General features: G+C 40.3%; 1 long non-coding RNA gene across 1 annotated transcript; it reads right to left on the minus strand.

Moving 5' to 3' along the window:
• Positions 1–212: 212 nt before the first annotated feature.
• On the minus strand, positions 213–9,303 carry LOC134737696 (uncharacterized). Its single transcript, XR_010122851.1, has 3 exons — positions 8,187–9,303; positions 7,506–7,669; positions 213–1,879 (listed from the first exon to the last, which is right to left on the minus strand). It is a non-coding gene; the product is annotated as an uncharacterized LOC134737696 (long non-coding RNA).
• Positions 9,304–18,032: the final 8,729 nt, after the last annotated feature.

Below are 18,032 nucleotides of genomic sequence, written 5' to 3' on the forward strand. Positions count from 1 at the left end.
AAAATTAGGAACTAAGTTATGTTACATACTTGAGTATTTTTGTCACAGAGTTATTACCTATAACTGGAAGATTCCATTTCTACTAAGAAGTGGAGTAATAAATGGAAAAACATCAGTTGTTGTACCTTTGATTCCAATCCCATTGTATTCAGACAATGCAATGAATTTCTCACAAGCTTTTAATATGTAAAAACAATGCACTAGTATTCCTAATATTTTAAATGTATTTTGCTTGTCTTTTGCTAGTGGCAAAGAGGATCAGCATTAAGATGTCTGTTCATCAGTTTCTTGATGTCTGCCCATCAGTTTCTCTCTTGATCAGGTGCTCCACCAGACTCAATTTAATGGAAGAAATCTCATTCAGGTCCTGGAAAGATTAAAGCACCTTACCCTTTACTTCTAAATTGAGTTCCTCTGGGAATCAACTTGAGATCCAGTTGAATGAAACCAAATGCTTTGGGAGATAGTTTGCGTTGCCTTAAAGTTTGCTCTCTTGAGGACTGTAGACACCGCAAACAGACTTCTGTACTGTGTTCGGCTACTGTAGTCAATGCACTGAGAAACTCTTAATATTCCTAGGGCTTCCTAAATGGCCTAGAAATAAAGCTAACAGAAGAGGGCAATATATTTCACATAACTAACTTAACAGCATACCCAAAGTTATTTCTTTTCAAATAGCTCATGAAAGGACCTGGTCAGAATTTTGGTGGCAATAGAAATACCTGAACATGAATCCATCAGCTGCCCTTTAAATCTCCAGACTTTGAGTCTATTAAGTATGAAACACCACCCTGGAGGCTACAGCCTTTACAGGTCTGTGTTTCTTCTCCAAAAAATAAAAAGAACAAAGTCACCACTCTCCTCTCTCAGCTGGAGGAAAACTCAGTAGAAACTCAACACTCTTTTTCAGTGAGAAATACCTGATGTCACATATTTTGTTTAATAAAGACTGAATTGGTTGTACACTAAGCCGATTTAAGAATGTGATCTGCAACTCACAGTCTTAATTACATGGAAAAAAAGTGAATGAGTTCATTAATGCTGTAAAAAGGAATAGTGACCCTACCTGCCAAGTAGCAAGGTGGAAATAATTAATCTGGTCAATTAAAAAGAAACAGATAATTTAAAACACAAAGGCTTCCAGGTGGGGCACTGCATTCTGCTCTCTGGAACTGCAACTTCTTACTGTCAATTTTGGTCTTTTCAATAAGTTTTCTTTGTTCTTTCCTTAAATTTTTTTTTTTTTTCACCATGGATCAAATCAAATAGAAAAATCTGTCTGAGCTACAAAGCACGACTTGTTGCATTATGTCTTATGTCCTAAAATGTTGATTGATTCTAACTAACATGCACTCTGGAAGTGCTCTGGGGGCAGCGGGGGATGGGTGGGGGAAGGGGTTACCAAGTTCCAGTATCATATCCAAGATTCTTTTCTCTCTTGGTGGGAGTCTGTTACATCTTACTTTCCCTTCAAAATTGTTTGCCTTTCCTGGGGTTTTAATAATATTTTTAAAGTGCTGGAGTCTGAGCCGCACTGTCTGGCTTATCTAATCCCATTTATGATCCTATAACCTTGAAGCTTGCCATGGCCTGGCTGTCAGCACCAGATTCTAAATACATGGGGCAGTGTGTTTGCTCCATGGAACAGGAAATTAGTCAAACAGTTACTTTTCTACAAATGTTCATAATTTCTCTTGACATTTACAAGCCAGTAGTAGTTCTTAGACATCGAATGATCTCAAACCCCTCAGGGAGCAGTGAGTGGTTATCTATAACGCTGCCCTGTGCAGGTATTTGTGCAGAGTGTCAGTGCACTCCATTCCATTGCAGCAGAAAGCTTGAGCACCGTCACCCAGCGCTGGTCCAGTCTATCTGTGCACTGCAGGTACAAGGAAAAAAGAACGTATTAGTACTTTAATCCTTTTCAGCTGATCCAAGCTCCATCTCAGGACAAATTTTAATATCATTTTCATTTTAACCATGGCAAAGGTTGAATAAAGCAGCATCTGATTTTTTCAATCTGCTCAAGAGAAGACTGTTTTTGTGGTGAGAGTTTGACTGCAAAATTCTGGTTGCTAAGGAGGAAAAACTTCATCTAAGAAAACAAATGCTGCTGTGGTGAAATGCGATTTGAAAGTCTGTATTTCCTAGGTGTTAGACTTGGCAAGTTAGAAATAGTGAGGGTGGAGAAAGGACGCTTTCCGTGGATGTGCTCAAACACACTAGTACATATTGTCAGCTCTGCAGGAGGCGTGCTGTTGGCCATATGTGTGTTGCGGAGTGAAATGGAATAAACAGCTGCTGCCAGGAATCCAATTCCTGGCAAGGAGGCAAACCCAAGTCCTTCTGTTTCCAAAATAAAAATCACCAGAGGGATTCCCCTTACAGCAGTTCCAGCCAGTAGTTTTATAAAAGCATAAAACATCACTGTATTGTGGTTTATAATAATCCCTTACATTTGTAAAGCATTTTACAGTTTATAAAGTGCTTTACATACATTATCTCATTTGAGCCTCATAATAGCCCTGGAGAGTACTAAGCAAGATATTGAGATTCTCTTTTCACAGATGGAAAAAGGAAGTTTCAAGGAATGAAATGGTGAGCCTGGTGCCCCAGCCTACAGCCATCCAGGCAGAGACATCCAGGGGCTACACTGGGGGCCTTGGGGACCCAGTAAAGGGATTAGTTTTTGTGTAGTTGAGGTGCAAAAGCAACTTTACTTCTCTTTCCTTTGTGCAAGCATCAGCTTGCTCTATCAAAGGGCTTCTCCCACACTTTTTGAAGCAGCAAGGGAGGAAAGTAAGTTGTAAGGGAGCAAGCGGCAAGGGGAAAAGGTACTCAGCATACTGAGTGCAGAATCTAGTTTGCCCTTGATGGCAGTCAAGGCTATTTCAGTTTCAGAACATACTGCAGAGATCAGCCAAGGTCACCTCAGAACTGCCTGGAGGAAGCAACTTCGATACTGTTCAATTGTTCTCAGACACTGCCACCTTTGTATACCCTTTGCAGAAAAACAGGCTTTTTTCCTAGAACTGCCAGGCTTGTGGTCGTGTGAAGGCAGATTTATAGGAAGAACCTACATAGCCTTTTATGAAGAAACCCCTTTTGACCTTAGGAATTGGTGAGATGCAGAATTGTCCTATTCTGTGAGACAGGGGACATCACAGGTGGATGCTGTGGTGGCCCTGTTGTGGGCTGCTTTAGTCCTGAAATAGGGAACTGCTCTCTGGTAGGGACATAGAGACTTCTCTGACATGTACCTGGTTACCTGATCAGGTCTCAGTGGGCCCGCTATCACGCCTTGGGCTTTTGTGCTCTTTGGTTCTAGTTGCAGAATCTAGAAGTATAAGCTAGTGGTTAAAACACAAATCCTGGAACCAAAGTGCCAGTTGTTCTGTGCTTACCAAATGTCTGTGGTGACAGAGGTGTACCTTACCTGAAAACATGGGGCTACTAATAAAATCTGTTTCATAAGGTTGTTGTAAGAATTAAATGAGGAATTATTTGCAAAGTGCTTAGAGTTGTGCCTGGGGTGAGGCAGGTGCTCTATCCCAGCCCAGCTCCAGTCAGCCTCTTGCTGCTCCCTGACAATGTTTCAGTTATGATAGTGGTGACATCCCTCCTTCCTGTGTCAACTGTAACTCACTGTCCCAGGATCCCCGAGGAAGATGCACAAACCAAGAGGCATTTTGCCTCTTGCAATTTAATCATGGATATTTTCATGCTGCAAAACAACCAGGGTTTATAGGGACACAATACATTTTAGTTGAGTTTATTTACATTTTTGATGTTAAAACAAAAATGGCACCCCAAAAATTTAAACAGGCAAGAAAGACTTTATTCAAGGCTATTGCAATAGGGGAGAGAGGCCAGAACTTCATCTGAATTCAACTCCATTGGAAACAGGGTGTTTTTGAATGCTGGAGTGAGAGGGAGATGTGTGGGCTATCTGTGTTTGCTAATTGGCTTTACCCAAAGGAAAGCAAACTTCTCATATCTTTATGACAGGTGGTAGTTTTACAACTTGGAGCAAGGCACCCACTGAAGTTAGGCTCCTGTCATTCTGCAGGATATGTTATGAGGCTCAAAGCTATCTTCTTTGATGATTATATTTCAAAGACATGGATCCTAGATCCTTGACAAACACATTTCCGGGTAGTAAAACTGGCAAGGGATGTTTTAAAAGATTTACATATATCTCAAAGGAGCAGAGAACAAATTTACAATTAAAAGTTTCCTAAAGAAAATACAGCCTGGCCAACATAGTGAGACTCAATTTAAAAAAAAACAAAACAATAGTCACGCCTGCTGGAGCACTCCTGTGGTCCCAGCTACTCCAGAGGCTGAAGTATGAGGATCATTCGAGCCCAGGAGGTCAAGGCTACAGTGAGCTATAATAGCACCACTGCACTCCAGCCTGGGTGACAAAGCAAGACCCTGTCTCAAAAAAAAAAAAAAAATGCTCTAATAAAAGAGAGGTCAGAGCCTCAAGTCAGGAAGAAGCCCGTCTGAAGTTTAGTTACGCTGAGGGAAACATTAAGGCTATCTGCGTCCTTGGTGTTTTAGAAACTGGGTGGTGATTTGCTACAGAATGCCCCTTCCAAAGAATTCCTTTTGAAGGTGAACACAAGAAGCGCAGTGCCCCTGCTAGGCCACAATAGGAGCCCAGCTTCTTTCAGTTACCCGAATGTCCAGTCTCAGCACTTTCCTTTTTCAAGGGACAGCTAACTCTCACTGACTGAGAAAGGAGACAGCCTCATTCTACCTTCTGTCGTGACCTCTCTGAGTTCAGGTCCACTTGATAAGGTGATGTCCCTCCCCTGGACCAAAGATTGACACTCTGCCCCTTCAGTTCATCCAAGGTCATGTGGTTTGGAAGAGCCTGTATAGCAGAGGAAAAGTCATGACCCTGCTAATTAGGACTTTGCCCTGAATGTCAAATGGGGTGCACTTTAAAGATATAAGCCTGCTCACAGGAAAAAGACCCTTTGTGGATTCCTACTCCCAACCTAGGTCACAACTAGCCCATCAGCCTTCAGGTGCACACCCACTTCTTTCAGGAAAACTCCATTCCCAAACACCCCTAGTCATTTGGTCTGCAGAAGCCATCCAGGACTTCAACCAAACGGTTAGTGATGACTGTTCCTATTTAAACCTCACGAAACAATAAGGTGTGGGGTGGTCGGGGGGCAGGGGGCATTTCTTGTTGTGTGGAGGAGGGTGGGTCTGAAGTCTACTGGTCAGATTTATTTTTCAATATTTCTACCAGGGTGAGCTATAGGCATGCTCATCCCTTCACCTCTTATGCTGTGTCTGCCAGTCTCATCCAATGGCCACATTCATTTTCACGGATGATATAGTTTATGATTTCTTTATTTATTTTGAGACAGAGTGTCGCTCTGTCGCCCAGGCTGGAATGCAGTGTCCCTATCTCGGCTCACAGCAAACTCTGCATCCCAGGTTCAAGTGATTCTCCTTTGCCTCAGCCTCCTGGGTAGCTGAGATTACAGGCACCCACTACCACTTCTGACTAATTTTTGTATTTTTAGTAGAGACAGGGTTTCACCATGTTGGCCAGGCTGGTCTTGAACTCCTGGCCTCAAGTGATCCGCCCGCCTCGGCCTCCCAAAGTGCTGAGATTACAGGCATGAGCCACTGCGCCAGGCTCTGGGATGATAGAGTTTAAATTGATATTGAGAAGTATTTCCCAAATTTGCAAGGTACCTTTCCTCTTCTCTCTCTCCTCCTTTCCCCCTTGGGGCATTAGGCCCCATTTTTGTATAGGACAGTGTTTGGTTTCTTTCCTGTTCTGCTCTGGGAGGACAGCAGGGGAGAAGAAAGTTATTGCTAGAATATTAAAGGAGCTATATTACCCAAAGGCTATTCTGATCCTCCTCTGGGCCTTTTGTGTATGGGGCTAGAATAGGGAGGTTGCCAGTTCTTGCTGTGTCGCCCACGGGGTTTTGGCTATAGAAATGCTACAGAGCTGTAGTTAAATTGTATTTTACTCATTCAAAGGAGCCACTTTCAAATCTTAAAGCAGACCCTGACCTGCAGAAAATCAAATGTTAAAAATCAACAGATGTTTGAGCAAGAGGAAGTACAATACCGAAGGTCTCTTCGTTGTTTGCCACATACAAGGCCTATGAGGGTAAATGTGGCATGCTCAAAGTAGCACAGATTTACACTAATGTTTGCCCAGGCAAAGTTTTCAGAAGAACTCAACTACCTTTAATGTTGATTCTAAAAGGGTGGTATATTCTTAGAGCACCCGTGGTAAAAAGAGTATGAAGCTCTGGACATTTGGGGAAGAGATAAAGAACCTGCTGGATTGTCTGTGCAAGACACAGGCGCTGACCTGGAGCTTACAATAGGTGAAAGGACTAACCTGCATGGAAGGGACCCACACTCTGCACTACAGAACACATGGGAAGACACAGACCCAACTCACAGCAAGCCACATGTTGCCCACAGCAGGCCAACAGGCTAAGCATGTTGAAAGGGTTAACCACAGAGCAGTAATGTAAGAAATCTGTGTAGCAGTGTGAACAGCCTCATAAAAAACGCCCAGCCAAGACCAGCTACATAGTTTTCAAAGCCCAGTGAAAAATGTAAATGTGAGGTCCCTTGTTCACAAATTATTAAGAATTTCAAAACAGTGACAGCAGAGATTAAACCAAGCACGAAGAGGATCCTCCTATGTGTAAAGCTTTGTGTGACTGCACAGGACCCACATACAATGAAGTGAACCCTGTGTCTCCAATAGAATCAATCCAAATATGTAGGGTATATCATCAAAACACTCTAATGCATTGATTTTACTTAGCAGAAAAGACCTTTGTCTTCTCCACAGAGCAGCTATGTCAACAGAAGGAAAAGAGATGGAGTGGACCTTCCGGGGATCCAGGCTGAACAGGGCTCTCCTCACTCTAAGGTGAAGACTTTGATTCTCTGTCTCCTTCTAAGGTGACGGGGTTCCTATTTTAAGCTATCTGCCAGTATGTGTTGTTGGGTCTGAATTGCGTTGGTCCTGTGAAAAGGTTTCTCTTATACATGATTTCTTTCCCATCTCCCCCTTTCTTAGCAAACACATTGCTCTTTAAGAGATTCAGGGAAAAAAAAATTTTTTTGGCAAGTTTTACAGGCTTTTATTAGATATACGCTGTAATTTCAAACTGATTACATGATGTCTGGCTTTCTCTGAACCCCAATTCAATATCCTGAAGAAGGGGAAGCTTTATTGCAAGGCTGAGGCACATGCCAGGAGTGGGGTCTGGTGGGGAGCGCTGGCGCTCACGGGGCTGCTGATTGCTTTGGCTCCACCCCCTAAAATCTCTGGCTGACTGCGGATCCTTCATCTCTGCATTGCTTTTTACACGGACTTTTTCATCCTTTTGAATTATGTTTATTTTGCAATTATAAACTTTTTTTTTAAAAAAGACAAATCATTCACAATGCTACAACCATAATATGCCAACTGTTTTCACTTTTCCACATTTTCTTACCGTCCTGGATTAACGTTTTGATTGTTGCATTCATGCTGGAATTATAAATTTTTGTTCCGGTATAGTCGACGTTTAATGCCTTCTATGCTCATAAAGGTAAAAATCATTTACAAATTTAAAGAACAGGAAGGAACAATAAAGCCAAGAAGAGGCCTTAGAATTGCCTGCAAATAGAATATAAAGATTATGTAATAGTTATAAACTTTTTTCAGTAAAAGACAAATCATTCATAATTCTACAACCTTAGTACTCCATCTGCCTCTAAATGCTTAGTACTCCATCTGCCTCTAAATGCTTAGAGGCAGTGAGCCCAATAGAATAGAACTGAAGTGATTTTAATGGTTACCTATTTTATAGAAGAGAAAACGGAGTCTCAGAGGTTAAATGACCTGCCCAAAGTTGCACAGCCCCTAGGTGCAGTCAGGACTAAAGTGGGCTGTGAAGGACTTGTTCACATAAGCCGAATAATCCTATTTCCACACTAGTAACTTTCTGTGGGACATAAGTTCTTTGAGTGTCTATACTTTGTGGAATGAGAGAGTTGGAACAGATGCTTTTAAAAATCTTTCCAACTCTAAAACTTTGAATCCAACTCAAAATGAACACAATTGGATCCCAGCCTAGTCAGCCCAGGATTACCACACACATAATGAAAAATGTGGTAATGATCAGAACACTCACGATTTTAACAAGATGTTTCGTGCAGTAGCTAACTGGATTCTTAGAAAAGCTGAAGGATGGATCTCAGACTGCACTGTGACAATACATCCGCTGTCAGACAGATCCACAGGCTGGTGCTGACACTGTAAAATGACTAACTCAGAGTAAAAGGAGGTGGTGGTCAGCAAACAAACGGAGGGGTGATCCTGTTTTCCGCAAAGATCCTTGAGCTTAGAGGACTTTCCAAGCAGAATAAGGCTCCCTCTACTGGTAGGATTTGTCGTCCACCAAAAAGTCAGAACTTGTTAGGTTTGTGAGAAATGGGGGAAAAATCCTAATATCAGAACAGATTAGAGTGGTAAGGAAATGTGGAAAAAAAAAAAAAAAACATAGTTTATAAAGTTTCAACTCTTCAGACAAGAAAACACAGCTCTAGAAAGTTTAGTTGTTTTCCAATACATTTGTTAGGCAACATTCTCCCGAGGAAATTTTCGCCATAGGTGATGAAAATATCTGACTAAAAATATAAAGCTAGCTTTTTGAAAATAGTGAATCAATGTAAATAAAAATCACACTTTTGATCAGTGGAGAGTAGGGTTCTCCCCACACTCTCACAAGAAACTCTTTCATTTGCCTTTACCAAGATTTCTTAAACTTCAGTCATTCATCACTGTCATGCTTCTTGCCATAGCCTAGTACTATGTGTATTATTTAATATTTTTCCTTCAATAAAACCATTTTCATTCTAGCTTCATCCTAAGCAATAGAATCCATGAAATTTCAGGTTTGATGTGGTGTATTTGTGTATGCGTATGTGTGTGAATGGGTACATAAACCATACACACGATAAAATAAATACATGGCTCTTGAAAAATGTTCATCTGTGTGCCAACTTCTTCTCTGTTAATTATTGCATGCGTGTAACGTGCTTTACAAAACACTGAGGTAGCACCTCATGTTTAAGTCATGTAAATACGGTAGTCATAATTTCATCATTCCTTTAAAGGCAAGTTGTTGATTGCCTTTCTTCATCTGGTCTTGCCCTTCTGCCTTATCCTCTTTCTTGAGGCCTTTCTTCATCTCCTTTCCATCCTTTGACAGTCATTTGGTTTAGTATTCATATTTCCTTTCCCCAATATGGTGAGGAAAATGTCTTTCTCTACTCCCCACTGGGGACTGTGCCTCATTTGATACCGAACTCAGGGAAACCACATTGAAACAAACTGGCATTTGACAGGATGAATAAAAAGACCTTTGTATCCTTGTAATTTCCTAGGAATTGGGGCTTGAAGAATATTGAACAGTGATGTTATTTCTATTTCATCCTCATAGTCAGCCTTCTCTGAGGAAATGGCACATAAACACAGAAAGACCAATGTACAAAAACATGTTTAATAAATTATTCCTTGAGGAACAGAATAGAGTCTGTTTTTGTTCGGGCACTGTGAAGGCTGAAATACCTGCAGGGAAGAATGGAGATGAGAAAAAGCCTGATCTTCATGAAATCGTTTCCTTTATTAAACATTCCTGTGGAATTAATTCGTGCTCTGATTCTTCAGTAAAAAAAGCGACCATTATGCATTTATGGCTGGATCAATACAATTCCCAGTTAGTTATAACTTGATACTGCTGTGAACCCCCAATTATTTACAGTGAATTATCTGTATTGAAGCTGACCCACAAAAGATCAGTTTTGAAACGTCTTGTCATTGTAATCTGTTTTCTTTGCTCTAACCTATTATATCATCTCTGTTAACAATAAGAAGTGAATAACCTAGGTTGGGCATGGTGGCACATGCTTGTACTTTCAGCACTTAGAGAGGTCAAGATGGGAGCCTTACTTGAGGCCAGGAGTTCAAGACCAGCCTGAACAACATAGTGAGACCCCATCTGTAAAATTTTAATTTTAATTTTAAAGAGAAGTGAATAAACAGCCTTTCAACACAAAATATTACACTTTTAAGCAACTTTGGAACCAAAGAGCTCAGAAAGATTTGCTTCAAGTACAAGCCATTTTATAATAAGAAGTGCATTACCTAAACTTATATAGAAAACTCTTCTCCCAAAGGAAGGAATTGCAGTGGCTAAATTTTCATTTTGGTAACATTTGCATAAGAGTTTCAGAATCATATGGAAGATTTTTACCAAGTAGCCTATGATAAACCAAACATGGATGAAAATGAAAGTTACAGCAGAAATTTAAGCATACTCAATTCTAACAGCAGCTGATCCTGAAGACTGAAAAGCTAATACAAGACTCTGGGACCCATGTGGAGGAATGGGTTCTCCGCATTTACCGTGGCTCCCCAAAGAGGTTCTTTCTGATGGCAAACAGATGGAAACCCCATAGAGAGGTAGATTCCCACTGTGACTATCACAGGGCTACATCGTGCTTTGGAAATGACATCAGCCAGGAAATCAGTGACTGGAGTTTCAGATTTCATAGAAGGATTTTGCTTCGTTTTTTGTAGGCCCAAAGATGGCAGGAGGAGGCAATAAATTCTGCCTTAGAACCTCTTCTGCTAGATGTTTAAAGAGATTATAGGAGTAAATCAACTGTCCCAATCCCCTGATGTGATATGGACCATCCGGTTTGAATTTTAATTTCTAGCATCCTTCTTTTAGAGAACCGAAATAAGCCAACAACTCAGAATTAAGTTGGGCCTGATAAGTGTAATGCAATGCTGAGGGGGATTATCAGGAAGAACTAAAGTATTTATTTTTATGAAGCTTTTCCCTTAACCAGATTTATAGCTGGAAAGGGCCAAGGCTGAAATAGTGCTGTACATAGATTACCATTTCTCACCAGAGAATAGATTAGGTTGTCTCACTTCAACGCTGAGGTTTACTATACATGAATAAATGCTGCTGTTATTTTCATTCTTTCATCATTACTGAGATTTTACTGAAATCACCTTCGTGAATGTGGAGAAAATTCTAAAACTGGGGAATATGTTTTCTATGCCTTGCTGTATGCATTGGTATTTACCTTGTGTTTTTGCCAAGAAGCAGTAAGCAAGGTTTAGACTTAGTTCTTTGGGTGGAACAATTTAACTCTCTATTTACCTCTACATAAGTGAATGCTCTTCCAGTGAATTCATATCCAATTTTATGAGTAGCTGTTGCAATTTCAAAAGACTTGATGAGCAGTTAATGCTAATGAAATCAAGGTTTTGGGTAACATCTTTACAAAGGTCAGTTAATTCTGTCCTACTCACCTGAACTTGAGGAGTGACGCTGGGTCTCAAGGAAGACATACTCCCAGAGTGTTTGGGTGCATAAAGATTCATCACCCTATGAACAATAGTCAAAATGTATGGCCTATATGTGGTGCCAAAAGAAATTCAATGACACTTTAGATGATGAGGCATCCTTTATTTAAGGTGTGTATGTGGGAACTATATCCATAGGTATACAGGACCACTGCAATGGGATTTTGCGGTAGGGGAGAGTGATTAGGCTTAACTCCACACATAGCATGGGCAAGGGGGAATTTATAGCCAAGGAGCAGGGTGGGGGTCAATGGATGGAAAAGTACTAAGAGGAAACATTAGGGCTAAGTGGGGATTCTGGCCAGACTGACATAACAGGTTTCTTGCTGAAAGTAGGCTGGGGTGATCAGACATACCTGAGGAATGGTGGAGAATAAGAGACCCAGTAACATCTGGAAGGTAATCAGATATGAAGGAAGAGGGAGTCTACTAAGCCAAGAATTCTTGTTAAAATTGGACAGTGCAGGCCGGGCGCAGTGGCTCATGCCTGTAATCCAGGACTTTAGGAGGCCGAGGCAGGTGGATCATGAGGTCAGGAGATCGAGACCATCCTGGCTAACAAGGTGAAACCCTGTCTCTACTAAAAATACAAAAAATTAGCCGGGCATGGTGGTGGGCACCTGTAGTCCCAGCTACTCAGGAGGCTGAGGCAGGAGAATGGCATGAATCTGGGAGGTGGGGCTTGCAGTGAGCCGAGGTCACGCCACTGCACTCCAGTCTGGGTGACCAAGACTCCGTCTCAAAAAAAAAAAACAAAACAAAAAAAACTGGACAGTGTAGGGACAAATATGGAAATCCAAAAGTCAAGGCCTACTTGAAAAGTTCAGGGGAGCCTGAGTAGAGTTCTTTCAAAGAGAAAATCTTTTTTAATGGTGTTTTCTGGGTGCTTTTAGAGACAAGAAGCAGAAAAATATGGCTCAAACAAGTTTAAACAACAAGATATTATTTCCATTCTACTGAAGACTCAGAGGTGGGTCAGGCTCCAGGATCATCAAGTACACAAATTCTTTCTGTTTCTTAAGATATCTTCAAAGTCACCTTCACCCAAAGTCACCACGACCCTCCATCAAGGTCACAAACTGGTGGCACCAGATTCAGATCAACAATGCTTGATGAAGAGAGACTTTTTCTTATATCCTTTTTTTTTTTTTTTTTTTTCCAAAGGGGTAAAGAAAGCTTTCCCAGCAGCCTTCCAGGAGACTTCTTGTGTCTTAGTAAGGATTGGGTCACATGCCGTTTCCTAAGTTAATCATGGAAAGGGAAATTATAGTGATCAATTAGACCAGCGGTTCTCAACCTTGACTGCATTTTGAAAGCTCAGGAAAATACAGATACCTGGGTTCCACCCTCAGAAATTCTTCAGTTGTTTTGGGATGCAGCCTGGCACATGTGGTATGGTTTGTATCTGTGTTCCCACCCAAATCTCATGTGCAATTGTAATCCTCAGAGTTGGAGGTGGAACCTGGTGGAAAGTGATTGGATCATGGGGGTAGATCCTTCATGAATGGTTGGCACCATCCCTTTGGTGCTGTTCTCATGATGGTGAGTTCTCACAAGATCTGGTTGATTAAAAGTGTGTAGCACCTCCGCCCTCATGCTCTCTTGGTCCTGCTCCTGCCATGTTAGACGCCTGCTCCCACTTTGCCTTCCACCATGAGTAAAAGTTCCCTGAGCCTCCCCAGAAGCAGATGCTGCCATCCTTCCTGTACAGCCTGTGGAATCATGAGCCAATTAAACCTTGTTTCTTTATAAATTACCCAGTCTCAGTCAATTCTTTATAGCAGTGCGAGAGTGGACTAATACAGCATGAGACCTTTAAAAGCTTCTCAGATAATTCTACTGGGCAGTCAAACATTTTGAGAACCATTAGTTTAGACCAAATGTTTGGGGGTGGGGGCAGAGTGAAGCTGGAGAATTCATACTGAATTATAAACCAATATAGGGCTGGGCACAGTGGCTCATGCCTGTAATCCCAGCACTTCGGGAGGCCAAGGCAGATGGATAGCTTGAGCCCAGGAGTTCGAGACCAGCCTGGCTAACTTGTGAAACCCTGTATCTACAAGAAAAAAAAAATTAGCCAGGTGTGGTGGTGTGTGCCTGTAGCCCAGCTACTCGGGTGGCTGAAGTGGGAGGATCGCTTGATCCCAGGAGGTCAAGGCTGCAGTGATCCATGATCACACCACTGTACTACAGCTTGGATGACAGAGTGAGACCCTGTCTCAAAATAAATAAATCAACATAACCATTGAGTATTGTTAATTTCCAATGCAAATTTTTAAAAAATGTATGTGTATCTATAAATGCATACATGGGACTGGAGTCTGGTTTGGAGGAATCCAAATTTATAGGAAGAACAGTTGAATATGGCTCAAATATTAGGAGAACAAATTGGGTGCATCCAAAGTCAACCAAAAGCATTTGTAAGCATGGTTATGATAATGCACAGTCACTTTTTGACTTTAGCAAAGCTAAACTAATAAACTAAGTGGAGATGACAGTGAAGGAATTCAGGACACGCCACTCCAAAATATGCTGCCTTGGCATATTAGTTGTTTTGAAATAGAGGCACTTGAGAAACAGCAGGTATAGGAAGGGCACTCTAATCTCCCCTTTTCTTCCCGAAAGCAGGAGATGAAACTCCCAAGTGAAAGATACCCTCCCTATACCAGTACAAAAGAAACAACATGCTTATCACCAGAGACAGGGAGTTGAGGCTGAGAGAAATCTGTACAAACTTTGTTAAACTAACTTATCTTCCTAGTTACTTTTCCACAATTTCCACCCTTTGTTCAAACTACTATATAAGTGCTTAGGCCAAGCCACTTCTTTGGGTATTCATTGTCCTTGTGGGGGCTCCCATGTAAATAAAATTTGTATGCTTTTCTCCTGTTTAATCTGTCTTACGTCAATCCTAGCTGAAAACCCTAAGAGGACAGTAGAAAATTTTTCCTCTCCTACAACAGTAAATGACATTTATGAGTCTTTGAAAACAAAAAGAGTATTTTCATGTTCTTAAATTTTGAAAACCCTTCTTAGCTTCCACTGTCAAACTGTATAGCTTTTAGCTACTTCAGTGTTTTTAAAATTCCTTCTATGAAAGCCAAAGTTTTCTTAAGAATTATTGAATGTATGATTTAAAAAAATGTTTTAAAAAAGTTTCACTGGTTTAAAAGCTATATTTGAGTGAATTGGAATACCCCAGATTAAGTGCCTCTAAAAAAATTCAGATCCTTTGATTTGTTCCATTTATTCATTTTTCATCATTTCTTTAGGTTGGGCATCAGGATTATTTTATTCTCAAACATGTTGCACCACAACCTTCACACCAGCACAGAGCAGTCACATGGTCACTACTGTGTGTGTATAGAACAATGGTTCTCAACCTTGGCTATACATTAGAGTTACCTGGGGGACTTACAAAAAAACTGACCCCTCCTCCCACTCCCATCTCCATAAATAGAAATAGAATCGTTAGGGGTTAGAGCCAAGGCATCTTTACTTTTTAAAAAGTTTACCCACTGATTCTCATGTAGAATGTGGACTAAGAATTATTAGTACAAAAAGAAAAAAGAAGGTAAATAACAGGGACTTAATCATGGCTCAATTGCTTGCTTTTAATTTTTCCTCCCCAAAACCTAAACTAAAATGAGCAATCAATCTCCTGGAAGAGGGTGTTTAGCAGTTTAGCTCAAATGGACTTTGCAAGTAAAGGTAAAGCCTTATGGGGCCTCAAAAGTCTCTGGTAACACTTTGTAAATACTTGTGAAATCAGCTGGCTCTATGCTGGGATTTTTGGATAAGTGAGTCACAGCTCTTTGCACTTAAGGTGTAGGGAAGCCTTCTGACGGCCATTTTTACGTGTTTGGTGGCTGGAAACTATAATGAAGAGAAGAAAATCACTGACTTGAAGAAGGATCATATAAGGTGATTTTTTTCAAAGTAGTGATGAAACAACAGGTGAGTCAATGATCTTTCTGCCTAGCCCAGATTGCACCGCAGCTAAATCTGCGCTGCTGCAAACAGCACAGCACACCTGCTCAGGAGCCCTCAACACACTTTTGTAAACCACAGTGTAATTTAGGCCAGCCCTGGAATGTTCTAAGTGTATTTTGGAAAAAGCCTATTAAACCACTGATTAAATTATCAGCAGGAACTGAAGTGGCAAAAGTCATAGCTCTGGGAAAAGAAATGCCTAGCACTGATAGAAAAATTTGTAAAGAAAGCAAACAAACAAAAACAAAAAATACCTAAGAGAAGGTGTTATGGAACTGAACAGGGATTCGCCCTCCTGGCACAATAAGGCCAAACATCCACACTGAGGTTTGCAGCAGGAGAAAGGAGGACATTTATTTGCAGAGTGCCAAGCAAGGAGGATCAGGCAGTTCTAGCTTAAGTCCTGACTTATCTTATGGTTTGCAAGCAAGGGTTTTTTAAAGGCAGGGGTAAATTTCAGGAAAGCAGATGTTATAGGCAAAATTGTAAATCAATATACGGCGTTTACACATTGGTTTGGCCTAAAAGGGCAGGATATCTTGAAGTGGGGACTTACTGATCATAGATAGATTGAAAATTTTTCTAATTTGCAATTGGTTAAGGAAAAGAAGGTTTGTTTAAAAATTCTGGGGTCAGCAGAAAATAATGTAAGCTCTGGCTCCTGGGTGTGGGTTCCTCCAGGCACCTCAGAAAAAAATTTAGACCATGAAGAATGGCAGTCAGAGTTCAGTCCTCAGTTCCCCCTTATTTGAGGTCTATGTGCAGGCAGATCTGTTTGGTGGGGGTCTGGGTTTCTGAAAAACAATTCAGGGACATATGTTAGGATGTTATCTCTTGTTCCTATAGGGGAACCAAACATCCTGTGATTCCAATTTCTTTGGCTATGGCCTTAAGTTACTACTACCTCCTTGCTTATCAAGTTGCTTATTTACTTTTCAGGGCTAGCTAGGTGCCTGGAACTCAGGATTTTCCTTTATTTCCATACTTGGAGGGCCCTGTAGGCCCCTAAGAGGGGTCCCTGCTCTGTCTAAGAGAAAGGTGGTAGAGTGGAAAGAGCAGGAGAATTGAGCAAGACGCCCTGAATTCTGATCTGGGCTTTGCCCGGATCCTATTTGGCTCTATCATATTATCCTGGGGAAGTCATCTTAATCTCTCTGAGCCTCAGTTTTATGATTCAAGAGATGAACTGGTCTAAGCCCTCATTGTTCAGACTCTAGCTGCAGATACATTCCAGATGTTTATCTTAATCCTTAATTTGTAATTTAAAAGAACCTATTTAGGTCATATCTACAAATGTAAAAAAAATCACATTTATGATTTCCCATTTTATATTTTACATGATTATTTCCAGAATCATTTTATAATTTTACCAATCATTTCATTATAAATCTTATATACATTGTCAGAAAAACAGTCTCCTTATTTCTGAAACTACTTGCAGCGTCTTGGTCAAATCATGTATAGCTCTCCTCTGTTCTTTGGCATTTTGTGAAAACAGTTTAATGGTAATGAATCAGTACAAGAACAAAAGTTCTAGAAATAAAAATATTGTTTTAACTACGGGAAAAATTTTTGCCTTTTCCAGTAAACATACAAAATAATGGCACTCCTTAGCATATGTGAGTATGTGGTATTGCCTTCTAATTAAATATTTTTCAGCAAAGTGTTGCTGTTATGGTCCGATTCTTGAAGCTTTCTTTTGCTTTACAATGTTAGGGTGTGACCATCTCTTCCTATGGTACTTCACGACTTAAAAATGGAACAGACACTTTATATTCACAAAAGTATATATTCTCCTTTCCATATACACTATAGTGTATGGTTTTGGAAAATCTGGAAGAATTGGGACTAAAACATTGAGACTCTGATTAGAAAAACTAACCAGTAATTTACTGTTGAGACTTAAGATCTTGAGAGTTTGTGGGTACTCTGTGGACACATGTTTTACAGCAGATGCCATGAGTGCTGGTGAAACTTTTAGTCATGTGTCCTTTATCTTAAGCATTTGACTCTCCTAATGAAATAATTGAAAATAAAATATTAGCAGCAATAAATGCTTTCCCACATACCTTACTAGGGTCCTGTTTGCATAATATAATTTTAGCCATTTGCTGTTTTGAATTAAGGTATTCAGTCATTGATATTGATGTGTTCTATTTCGCAAATGTGCAAATTTCACTTTTGAACAAGGACTTGGGCCCATTTTATATGTTCACATGATATTAATATTTGCAATCAAGTTATTGGCAGGTCTCACTTAAACTAACAAATGCTTATTTTTCACACTAGAAATGTACTTATAAGTCTCTATATTCTAATAATTTTTCCTTATGAAGCAATTCCTTTTCTAATAAATACACATTATGATGTTGCAGAAAGGATTTCAGTATGTGGTGGATCAATCTTGGCCCAAATCCAAAGGAGCTGATTTAATTAAACAACCAAAAGAACCTCAATTAATAGTGGTATCAAGTATAATCACTTAGTAAAGACTCACTCCCCAAGAAAATATTAAACACTATACCTATAGCTAATAAATTAATTACCGTTTGGCGAATGTCTGGCCCTATTTTTCAATATAAAATGATTATAGATTACAGTA

This window comes from Pongo pygmaeus, chromosome 11 (assembly GCF_028885625.2).
Source record: "Pongo pygmaeus isolate AG05252 chromosome 11, NHGRI_mPonPyg2-v2.0_pri, whole genome shotgun sequence".
Taxonomy (NCBI): domain Eukaryota; kingdom Metazoa; phylum Chordata; class Mammalia; order Primates; family Hominidae; genus Pongo; species Pongo pygmaeus.